Source organism: Heterocephalus glaber, unplaced genomic scaffold, assembly GCF_053883595.1.
Source record: "Heterocephalus glaber isolate CG9 unplaced genomic scaffold, H.glaber_assembly_v1.0 deba00001538, whole genome shotgun sequence".
Taxonomy (NCBI): Eukaryota; Metazoa; Chordata; class Mammalia; order Rodentia; family Bathyergidae; genus Heterocephalus; species Heterocephalus glaber.
The window spans coordinates 34,064,240-34,076,958 of NW_028258333.1; the positions used below are offsets into that span (position 1 = coordinate 34,064,240).

Here is a 12,719-nt window from a genome sequence, read left to right on the forward strand (position 1 = left end):
GAATTGGGAGTAAGAGAATTCTTCTAAATAATTGATTGAAATGTAAACTAGTACAACCATTATGGAAGTCAGTATGGCGATTTCGCAAAGAACAAAAAATAGAAATTTCATTCGAACCAGCTATTCCCCTTCTAGCTATCTTCCCAACAGAGCTAAATACTTCATATTACAGCCATACATATATATGAATGTTTCTAGTAGCACAATTCATAATAGCTAAGTTCTCTTGGGAGCCAGAGCCTCCGGAGACCTGGAAACATGGAGGTCTGAGCAGCTGTGCGCCACCCAGGCCTGCGACTCCACCGCGCTCCCCTGACGCCCTCTGCCCGCAGCCCACCTGTCCTGCGTGGGGCTGGACACAGAGTTCCCCGCAGGCTGAGACAGGTTCCCCTGTGGGAATGCAGGTGTAAAGACAAGTTATCTACTGCCTTAGAAGATGGGGTCAAATAGCAGCAGGATCAGTGATCTTCCTATAAATGAGTATTTTAAAAAGTCATCAGGAACAAAATCTGTCTCTGAGAATGACCCATTCTGGAATCAGCTTCTGTCATTTTCTTTCCCAGCACCAACTAACAGCACTGAGTTGAAATTCTTGGAAGAGGCAACCATTTCAGTCTGCAAGTCTTTAGTTGAAAACAATCCTCAAACAGGAAATCTTGCTGCATTAATTAAGGTCTTCCTTTCTAGAACCAAAGAACTCAAACTTTCAGCAGAATGTCAGCACCACATCTTCATTTGGCAGACACATAACGCTCTGTTTATTACTAGCTCTTTACTGAAAATATTTATTCATCTGTGAGATGTCAGAGGAGGAGTTACAACTTCATTCTACTTATGCAGAGAAATCTCCTGGCAGTTATAGTTCAGACTCAGAAGATCTTTTGGAAGAATTGCTCTGCTGTTTGATGCAGTTAATCACTGATATTCCACTCTTGTGGATGACATCACCATCTAAGTTTGAAGTCTAGAAAACCTTAGTCTCTTATTTGTGGTACTAGAGATTGCCTCTATCACCTGTGAAATATCAGTGGAGGCTGTATCAACAATGACTGTTTTCCTTTCCTGCCAACTCTTCCATGAAACATCAGTCACAAGTATTTGATGTGCAGTTCATGTCTTCCACACACCAGCAAACTCATGAAAACCTTATTGTATAACTTTAACAGACAAGAAAAGCTACCACCTCCAGGATCCTTGTTTTCCCTCAGCAGTCAGATGGAGGAGGACTGCTCCATGGTCTGGCATCAGGAGTAGCTACGGGACTGTCTTCACACTCGGGAGTGTAGACAGCAAAGCAGCTGCTTCTCCAGAGTTCCTTCTCTTCTTGCCAACCAGTCTCCTGCTTCTGCTGGTGTTGACTAACCTGACAGATGCTCCAGAGGCACCATATTCCTAAACAGGCCATTACGTCCTTTAAGAACATGCAAGATTGCAGTTCATTACCCTCATCAATTCCACATGCCTTCCAGATTCTTTATTTTTTTTTGTATAACCTTTTATTGGTACATTTTAGGTGTACAATATAATGACATTCATCATTGGAGATATGCACCTTTACATAATCTCTTCGTTATTATTTTTCCCCCTTCCCCTGACCTCCCTTCCACTCCTCCATCCCTCCCTATTTACAAAGTCTTTGTTTCTATTTTTTCATTTTCTCATATTAATTCCATTCCGTTCTTTCCTTTCCCCTACCCCTTCCACTTCCCCTTCCCATTTGCCCCTTTTCTTCCTATTTCACATTATCTATTACATCTTTTAGTCCTTATTTACACTTTCAGTTTCTCACACTAGAGAAACTATTCGGTATTTATACATGTGTGCCCTATTTATTTCACTTAAGAGTATCACGTCAATGTGCATCCATTTGGCTATAAATGTCTCTAATTTCTCATTTTTTTATGGCTGAGTAGTACTCCATTTTAGAAAAATCCCACATTTTCTTGATCCAGTCTCCAGTTGATGGGCATTTGGGCTGTTTCCAAGTTTTAGCTATTACAAGTTATGCTGCTATGAACATGGGTGCACATATATCACTGTGGTATGATTCTTTTAATTCTTTGGGAAAGATACCCAGCAGGGGAATAGCTGGGTCAAATGGGACTTCCAGTCCTAGTTCTTTGAGGTATCTCCATATTGATTTCCACAGTGGGTGGAAGAGTCCACACTTCCACCAGCAGTGCAACAGTGTTCCTCTTTCCCAACAGCCCCGCCAGCATTTGTTGTTGGTTGATTTCATGATAGCAGCCATTCTTTCTGGAGTGAGGTAGAATTTCAGTGTTGTTTTCATTTGCATCTCTCCAATGACCAGTGATGTTTAACAGTTTTTCATACGTTTATTTGTCATGTCTACTTCTTTGTGTGAGAAATGTCTGTTCATTTCAGAGGCCCATTTTCGGATTGGATCTTTAAATTTGGGAGGTCTGGTTTTTTTAAGTTCTTTATAGATTTGAGATAGTAGGCCTTTGTCTGAGGAACAGAAGGTGAAGACGTTTTCCCACATTGTGGGTTGTCTCTTCACACTGCTGGTGGTTTCTCTTGCTGTGCAAAAGCTTTTTAATAAGAAGAGATCTCACTTGTTGATTGTTTGTGCTAGTCCACGGGCAACTGAGGTTTTGTTCATAAAATCTTTTCCTATACCAATGTCTTCAAGAGTTCTACCTGACATGTGTTCCAGCCGGTTCTGCATTTCTATTTTAATATTTAGATCTTTAATCCACTTTGATTTTAGTTTAGTGCATGGTGAGAGGTATAGGTCTAGTTTTAATCTTTGGCAAGTTGAAGCCCAATTTTTCCAGCACCATTTATTAAAGAGGCTGTCTTTCCTTCAGTGAGGGTATTTGGCTCCTTTGTCAAAGATGCGGTGGCTGAGTGTGTCTGGAGTTGTTTCTGCATCTTCTAATCTGTTCCACTGGTCTTCAGGTCTGTTTCTTTGCCAGTACCATGCTGTTTTTATCACAGTAGCTTTGTAGTATAGTTTCAAATTGGGGAATTGTAATACCCCCTACCATGTCTCTATTACCTAGAATTGCTTTTGCTATTCTGGGTCTCTTTTTGTTCCAAATGAATTTTTGGATTGTTTTCTCAAGGTCTATGAAGTATGCTGCTGGGATCTCAATTAGGATTGCATTGAATCTATATAGCAATTTTGGAAGTATAGCCATTTTCACTATGTTGATCTTTCGTACCCAGGAGCAAGGGATGCCCTTCTATTTTCTGATATCCCCTTCAGTATCTTTTTTCAGAGTGCTATAGTTTTCAGAGAAGAGGTCTTTGATTTATTTTCTTAGGTTGAATCCTAGGTATTTCAGTTTTTTAGATGCTATTATGAAAGGAATTGTTTGCCTATTTCCCTCTCAGTGACTCTGTTGTTCATGTAGAAGAAAGCTATTGATTTTCGTGTGTTGACTTTGCATCCAGCTACTTTACTCAATTTGGTCATTAAGTCTAGAAGACTTTGGTGGAGCTTTTGAGGTCTTCTATATACAGTATCATGTCATCTGCAAATAATGACAATTTGACTTCTTTGTTTCCTATCTGTATTCCTTTTATTTCTTTCTCTTGTCTAATTGCTGTGGCTAATGTCTCCAAAACTATATTGAACAGGAGTTGTGATAGTGGATATCCTTGTCTCATTCCTGATTTAAGTGTGAAGGATTTCAGTTTTGACCATTTAGTATGACATTGGCTGTTGGTTTTTCATAGATGGCTTTTATCAGTTTGAGGTAGAGACCATGTATTCCAATTTTTTGTAGGGTTTTTATCATAAATGCATGTTGGATTTTGTCAAATACTTTTTCTGCATCTATTGAGATGATCATATGGGTTTTGTCACTGGCTCTACTGATATAGTGTATTACACTGATAGATTTGCATATGTTGAACCATCCCTGCATCCCTGGGATGAATCCCACTTGATCAGGGTGTATGATCTTCTTGATGATCTTCTGCATTCTGTTTCCCAGTATCTTATTGAGGATTTTTGCATCTGTTTTCATTAGTGAGATAGGCCTATACTTTTCTTTTTCGGTTGAGTCTTTCTCTGCTTTGGGGATCAAGGTGATGCTTGCTTCCAATAATGAATTCAGAAGTATTCCTTCCCTTATTTTCATTGAAGATTTTAAATAGTAGTGACAGCAGTTCCTCTCTAAATGTCATAGAATTCGGCAGTGAAGCCATCAGGACCCTGGCTTTTATGGGTTGGTAAGTTTTAAGTATGTTTTCAATTTCATTGATTGATACTGGGTTCTTTAGAATTTTTAGGTCTTTTTCATTCAACTTTGGTAATTCATATGTGTCTAGGAATCTGTCCATTTCTTCTGTGTTTTCCATCTTATTGGCATACAATTTCTGGAAGTAGGTATTGATGATTCTCTGGATTTCTGTTGTAATTTCACCCTTTTCATTCCTAATTGCATTGATTTGGGCATTTTCTTTCCTTTTCCTGATAAAGTTGGCTAAGGGTTTGTCAATTTTGTTGATTCTTTCAAAGAACCAACTTTTGGCTTCATTGATTTTTGATATTGTTTTCTTAGTCTCCATTGCATTAATTTCTGCCCTGATCTTTATAATTTCCTCCCTTGTATGAGCCTTGGGTTTGTTCTGCTCTTCTTGTTCTAGAAACTTGAGATTCAGCATCAGATTTTATAATTGGGCACACTCTGTTTTCCAAATATGATTATTCACTGCTATGAATTTCCCTGGTAAGACTGCTTTCATTGTGTCACGTAGATTCCAATATGTTGTATTGTCATTGTCATTTATTTGAAGAAACTGTCAGATTTCTTCTTTAATTTCCTCTGTACCCTTTGGTTATTAAGAAGTGTGTTGTTCAATTTCCATGTGTTTATGAAGTTTTTGCACTTTCTTTTGCTATGGATCTCCAATTTCATCACACTATGGTCTGATAATATACAAGGGATAACTTCAATTCCTTTGCACTTACCTAAATATGTTCTACAGGCGAGTATGTGGTCTATTGTGGAGAATGACCCGTGTGCAGCCAAAAAGAATGTGTATTCTGATTTTGTGGGGTGGAAGACTCTGTAAACATCTGTTTGGTTCATTTGTTCAAGAGTTTGATTGTGTTCTAGTATTTAATTAGTTATATTTTGTCTAGTTAATCTATCTATTTGTGACAGTGGGGTACTGAGGTCCCCACTACAATTGTATTAGTGCATATATGAATTTTCATATCCGTTAGTATTAGTTTTATACAATTGGGTGCACTTGTGTTTGGTGCATAGATATTTATGATTGTCATCTCTTCCTCTTGCATCGTTCCCTTTACAAGGATGTAGTGTCCTTCTTCATCTCTCTTAATCAGTGTTGGTTTGAAATCTACTTGATCTGAAAAGAGGATAGCTACTCCTGCTTTTTTTGAGGTTCCCATCACATGGAGTATTGTTTTCCACCCTATAACTTTCAGTCTATGAGTTTTCTTTTGAATTAAGTGTGTTTCCTGTATGCACCATATGGTTGGATTTTGCTTCTTGACTCATTCTGCCTGTGTATTTCTTTTCATTGGTGAATTGAGACCATTAACACTGATGGTTGTAACTGATATGTATAGACTTATCATTGTCATGACTTTTTCTTTTTGTTGGATTCTCCCCCTTCACATTTGATTTCTTGTCACACCCAATAGGTTCATTCTGCTGTGCTTCCTGGGGTTGTGATCCTTATTGTCTGTTCCTAGGATATTGGTCTAGAATTTTTGAAGTGCTGGTTTGGTATTCATGAAGATCCTAAGGTGCTCTTTGTCATGAAAGTATCTTTTTTCTCCATCAATTTTGAAAGATAGTTTGGCAAGATACATAATCTTAGTTGGAGGCTGTTTTCCTTTAGGGCTTGGAATACGTCACTCCAAGCTCTTCTTGCCTTGATGTTTTGCATTGAGAAGTCTGCTGTGATTCTGATGGGCTTTCCTTTGTATGTGATTTGTTCCTTTTCTCTAACTGCTTGTAGAACTTTGTTTTCTGTTGAGTTTCTGGAATCTTAACAATTATGACTATGTGTAGATTTTTTTTTTTTTGATCAAGGCTATTTGGAGTCCTATATGCCTCACTTATCTGTATGTCAAGCTCTTTTCCCCTGCTTGGGAAGTTTTCTGCCATTACTTCTGTGAACAGTTTTTTAATGTCATCTGCACTCTCTCCTGTTTCTTCGTTGACTCCAATCAGTCTTATGTTATTCTTCTTTGCATCATCTAGCTGCTTCTGGATTGATTTTTAGTGGTCCCTTATAATTTTGAAGCAATTTTTCTTTTCCTGGTCACTAGTTGCAATCTTATCTTCTATATCTGAAATTCTGTCCTCACACTGGCTCATTCTGCTGTGTAGAATTTCAATGAGTTTTTGATCTCTTGGAAATCTATTTGCATCTGTTTTAAGGATTCCATTTGTTTCCCATGTTCGGATTCCATCATGTTCCTCAGCTCCTCTCTAGATTTATTAATCATGTCTTGCACTACGAGCACAATTTTTGTTGTTGTCTGAGAAATTATTTCAGATTTAATTTTTTCCAGATCCTCTTTTGTTGCCATTTCGGGGAGTCTAGGTGGTTGTGTATCAGAGTATTCCATCTCATTTCCCTTTGGGGTTGCTGTAAGTGATCTGGAAGTCTGGTTTTGAGACTTGTTAATGTTCCTTCCCATTGTGACCCAGGATTTGGGGTGATGTTGGTGCCCATGCAGCTCACCTCATCTGAGTTGGGAGAGGTGGGACAGCTGCCCAGAAGCCCCTTCCTCTGGGCCTGGAGTGGGGTAAGGCAGGTCAGAAGCCCCTTCCTCTGGGCTGAGAGCAGTGGGAAGTCCAATATTATTTTCCAAAGATCATTTGGCAATTCTGTTTTAGAGAAAACTAAATTTGAAGAGAAAGTTACTGAAACAAGGAGGCCCTTGCTTATATATGTTTGCTTATTTTTATGGAAAGAGTAGGAAAACTGTAATTGGTGTAGCCAAGTTACAGAACCTTAAATATTTGAAAATGTTTCTTCAAGTTGCTCGAAGTTAAGGATAGAACTCCATGTTTTAGGTAGGGTTTTGGCAGATCATTGCAGAATCTGGGCTCTCACAAAAGATCAGATAAAAAATAAGACCTGTATACAACTGAGATGCTAGTCAGTGGTTTGTTTTAGTATTTTTGATTAAATTTCTTAACAGATACCTTTATTCCAAATTTTTTCAGTTTTAAAATTTTAGTTTGTCATTATCACTAATCTCTAATGAACTAAATCATACAGCAGTTGATAATCAACATGCTATGTTATGTACTTATACACAAGAAATATTTCTATCTTATGCTGTTTTCAATTTTATTTTATTAGTATGTATTTGCAGTGAATGAAGTTTACATTCATCTTATAAAGTAGATACATGCACTTAACATATCTTGATTTTTTTTATTCCTTTTCCTTTCCCCACCAACTTCCATCTTTCATCTCTAGATTTTAGTTCACCATTTTCAGTATTATAATTATTATTTTTTAATTAAAGTTTCTGACATATAATGTTTACATCCATTGAGGGTATTTGGTACATACACATGATTCATCTTAAATGTTTTTACATCCCCTTCTCTTCTCCCCTCATCCTCAATCTCTTCCAGCCCTTCTCATTTCCAAAAGTTCTACACCTTGATTCCTTTTCTCATTTTTTATTTTACTCATTATTTGTACTTTTCAGTACTTAAGTGAGAGAAACCATATGGTTTTTAAACTTGTGTGTTTAATTTATATCATTTAACATTGTTTTCCAGATGTATCCATTTTTTTTTACAAATGTCTCAAATTTATCCTTTATAGAAGAGAAATATTCCATTGTGTATAGATAGCCCATTTTCTTTTTCTTTTGAATAGTAGATTTTAACATTTATTATTGTTGTGCACCTCCCCCTCCCTGCACTACAGTCTAAGCTGAGTGACCTATGGCCATGTGGTACCAATTCTCCAAATCAAAGTGTGTGAGAGGAACACACTCATGTGATCCTCTGACAGAAGACACCAGGTTATCTGTCTGCTTCTGTTCCCCTGAATAAAGTAACTAGCAGTGTTGTTTGGCTGGGGGGGTGGCAGGAGTGTACCCTGCCTCAGTCAGAATCCATCATGAACAGCTGGATGTCCTATGGGTTCCAGTATAGGCCTACTTCTGAGTTGTAGACCAGAGACCAGATGTATGGGATGAAGAACTCCTTGGGCTGTTCCTCTTCCACATATTTGAATTTCAATTCTGGAAATTTCTTTAGTCTTCTTTGAGCAGTGGAACAACCCCTTGCTTAATGATTTCCACCAACATTCCACTGACATTCCACTGACAGCTTAGTTCCAGCTTGTAGCAAATTTGAGCTAAAGAAGGTGATCACCAGATCAATATTTTGCATTGTATCCTCAAATGAAGGATGAGTTCAAAACTGTTCAAAGAGATCTTGTTTGTAAAGCAGTACATACACCAAGTTTGGGTTGTGGTGAAGAGAATTTCTCAGGCAGGAATTGATAATTTCTAACAACATTCAAATCACTTCTTCAATGACATTGAGGTCCTGTGCATAATCTGGTGGAAGAACATCAGTGAAACTCAGTGAACCTTTCAAGGACTGCATGGCTTGTTCTTGAACTTTGTTATGTTTTATAGATAACAAAGAAAGCAATCTGATAATCCCCTGGGCAGCATACTGATGGAGAGAACAAAACTGTGCCAACATATTTGCTAAAGCTGATAGACAATTTGTGTGAAGGTACTTGTTTCTTGTCTTTGTTATGTTGTATTGAATGGTTCCTATTACAACTAGAATCAGGAGATTCCCCAGTGAAATTTCAGTTAAAACTCATTCTGAATACCAAGTAATATTTTTTAATATCACTTAATGAATGGACCTATTGAAGCCATCATCTTCTGAAAGGATCAGTAGTATTGTAAGGGCCATTTATACATGGTGTGAATTTCTTTTTTCAACATGGTACAGAATCTCAAGAATTGGTAGAACAAGATTGTTCATGTCTGTGCAAGCCAGCATGTATGTTCTGACATTACTCTTCTGACGGAGCAGTGTGTACAAGAGAAGCATTGCTTGATCAGATGTCTGCTGTTCACACAGGGCTGTGTATAAGCTATTAAAGAATCTGGAGATCAGCGCAGCATGGCTCCCAAACAGGAGAAAGCTTCCAGGTAGGCCTGCTGTGGCTCCCAGTGTAGAGAAAGCTCTTGAGTAGGTGTACCATGGCTCTGAGACCAGAGGAGACCTCCAGATTGGTGTGTCCTGGCTCCCATGCAGAAGGAGGCTTCTGGGTAGGCATGCTGCAGCTCCAAGTGTAAAGGAAGCTTTTGGGTAGGCATGCCATAGCTCCTGGGCAGGATGAGGCTTCTGGGTAGGTGTGCTGTGGCTCACAGCACAGAGGAGGTGAGTCTCACTGGCACCAGGAACACACACCCCCAACCATCCTCCCCCCCCCGAGTCAAAATGAGAAGACAGGTAAACAAGCCACAGAACCAGACTTCCAGATCACCTACAGCAACCCCAAAGGGAAACGAGATGGAACCCTCTGATACTCAATGACCTGAACTCCCTGAACTAGCAATGAAAGAGGATCTGGAAAAAATGAAATCAGAAATATTTTCTCACATAACAGCAAAGATTGTGCCCATAGTGCAAGACATGATTAATAAATCTAGAGAGGATACACATAAAAAAAATGGAGGAGCTGAGGAACACGATGAAATGCCATTATAGGAAACAAATTGAATCCATAAAACAGATGCAAACAGATTTCCAGGAGATTAAAAACTCCATTGAAAGTCTATGCAGCAGAATGAACCAATGTGAAGACAAAATTTCAGATATAGTAGATTGCAATTAGTGACCAGGAAAAGAAAAAATTCCTTAAAATTTTAAGGGACCATGAGAAATCAATCCAGCAGCTGCTAGATGAGGTGAAGTAAAATAACATAAGACTGATTGGAGTCAATGAAGAAAGAGGAGAGAGTGCAGATAACATAAAAAACCTCTTCACAGAAATAATGGCAGAAAACTTCCCAAGCAGGGGAAAAGAATTTGACATACAGATAAGTAAGGTATGTAGGAGTCCAACTGGCCCTGATCAAAAAAAATCTACACATAGGCATATAATTGTTAAGATTCCAGAAACCCAACAGAAGAACAAAATTCTACAAGTAGTTAGAGAAAAGAAACAAATCACATACAAAGGAAAGCCCATCAGAATCACAGCAGACTTCTCAGTGCAAATGCTCAAAGCAAGAAAAGCTTGGAGTGATGTGTTTCAAGCCCTAAAGGAAAACAACCTCCAACCCAGGTTGATGTATGCTGCAAAATTATCTTTCAAAATTGATGGTGAAATAAAATACTTTCATGACAAAGAGCACCTTAGGAACTTCATGAATACAAAACCACCACTCCAAAAAATTTTAGACAAAATCCTAGGAAAAGACAATGAGGATCACAACCCCAGGAAGCCTAGCAGAATGAATCCACCAGGCACGACAAGAAATTAAAAGCAAAGGGGGAGGATCAAACAAAAAGAAAAAGTCATGACAATGATAACTCAATACATATCAGTTATAACCATCAATGTTAATGGTCTCAATTCACCAATCAAAAGAAATAGACTGGCAGAATGGGTCAAGAAGCAAGATCCAACAATACGTTGCTTACAAGAAACACACTTAATTCAAAAAGAAACTCATAGACTGAAAGTTAAAGGGTGGAAAACAATACTCCATGCAAAAGGAACCCGAAAAAAAAGCAGGAGTAGCTATCCTCATTGCAGACCAAGTGGATTTCAAACCCACAATGATTAAGAGAGACAAAGAAGGACACTATATCCTTGTAAAGGGAACAATCAAAGAGGAAGAGATGATAAACACAAATATCTATGCACCAAACATGAGTGCACCCAAATATATAAAACAAATACTAATGGACATGACAAACCATATAAGCACTAATACAACTGTAGTGGGGGACCTCAATACCCCACTGTCACAAATAGATAGATCAACTAAACAAAAAAAAGCAATGAAATACTAGAACTCAATGAAACTATTGAAGATACGAACAAGGATGTCCACTACCACCACTCTTGTTCAATATAGTTCTGGAAACATTAACTACAGCAATTAGACAAGAGAAATAAAAGGAATAAAGATAGGAAATGAAGAAGTCAAATTGTCATTATTTGCAGATGACATGATACTCTATATAGAAGACCCCAAAACTCCACCAAAAGTCTTCTAGACTTAATAACCAAATTCAGTCAAGTAGTTAGATGCAATTTCAACACACAAAAATCAATAGCTTTCCACTACATGAAGAACAGAGTCACTGAGAGAGAAATGAAGCAAAAAATTCCTTTTAAAATATCATTCAAAAAACTAAAATAACTAGGAATCAACCTAATGAAAGAAATCAAAGACCTCTTCTCTGAAAACTATAGCACTCTGAAAAGAGAGATTGAAGATGATATCAGAAAATGGACAGACATCCCCTGCTCCTGGGTAGGAAGGATCAATATAGTGAAAATGGCCCGCCATCCCAAGCTCCTAGGGCAGAGAAGGTGAGCCACGCAGGTGCCAGAAGCACCCCACCCCCACCCCATGGAAATGAGAAGACACATAACCAAGCCTCAAAAACAGACTTCTGGATCACCTACAACAACCCCAAAGGGAAACGAGATGGAACAATCTGATACTCAACCACCTGGACTCTCTGAACTGGCAACAAAAGAGGATCTGGGGAAAATGAAATCAGAAATAATTACTCAGATAACAGCAAAGTTTGTGCTCATGGTGCAAGACATGATTAATAAATCTAGAGAGGACACAGATAAAAAAATAGAGGATCTGAGAAACATGATGGAATCCCAACATAGAAAACAAATGGAATCCATAAAACAGATGCAAACAGATTTCCAGGAGATTAAAAACTCCATCGAAAATCTGCACAGCAGAATGAACCAATGTAAGGATAGAATTTCAGATGTAGAAGAAACGATTGCAATTAGTGACCAGAAAAAGAAAAATTGCTTTAAAATTGTAAAGGAACATGAGAAATCAATCCAGCAGCTACTAGACAATGCAAAGAAGAATACCATAAGACTGATTGGATTAAAGATCTAAATATTAAAATAGAAATGCTGAACCGGCTGGAACAGATGTCAGGTAGAACTCTTGAAGACATTGGTATAGGAAAAGATTTTATGAACAAAACCTCAGTTGCCCGTGGACTAGCACAAACAATCAACAAGTGAGATCTCTTCTTATTAAAAAGCTTTTGCACAGCAAGAGAAACCACCAGCAGTGTGAAGAGACAACCCACAATGTGGGAAAACGTCTTCACCTTCTGTTCCTCAGACAAAGGCCTACTATCTCAAATCTATAAAGAACTTAAAAAAACCAGACCTCCCAAATTTAAAGATCCAATCCGAAAATGGGCCTCTGAAATGAACAGACATTTCTCACACAAAGAAGTAGACATGACAAATAAACGTATGAAAAACTGTTAAACATCACTGGTCATTGGAGAGATGCAAATGAAAACAACACTGAAATTCTACCTCACTCCAGAAAGAATGGCTGCTATCATGAAATCAACCAACAACGAATGCTGGCGGGGCTGTTGGGAAAGAGGAACACTGTTCCACTGCGGGTGGAAGTGTGGACTCTTCCAACCACTGTGGAAATCAATATGGAGATACCTCAAAGAACTAGG

General features: G+C 38.2%; 2 pseudogenes; one reads left to right on the forward strand and one right to left on the reverse strand.

Annotated features, from left to right (window-relative positions):
• Nucleotides 1-436: 436 nt before the first annotated feature.
• Nucleotides 437-1,526, forward strand: LOC147824554 (dymeclin pseudogene; annotated as a pseudogene).
• Nucleotides 1,527-8,087: 6,561 nt separating this feature from the next.
• LOC101710324 (dymeclin-like) overlaps nucleotides 8,088-12,719 on the reverse strand; it is a 37,165-nt pseudogene continuing 32,533 nt past the window's right edge.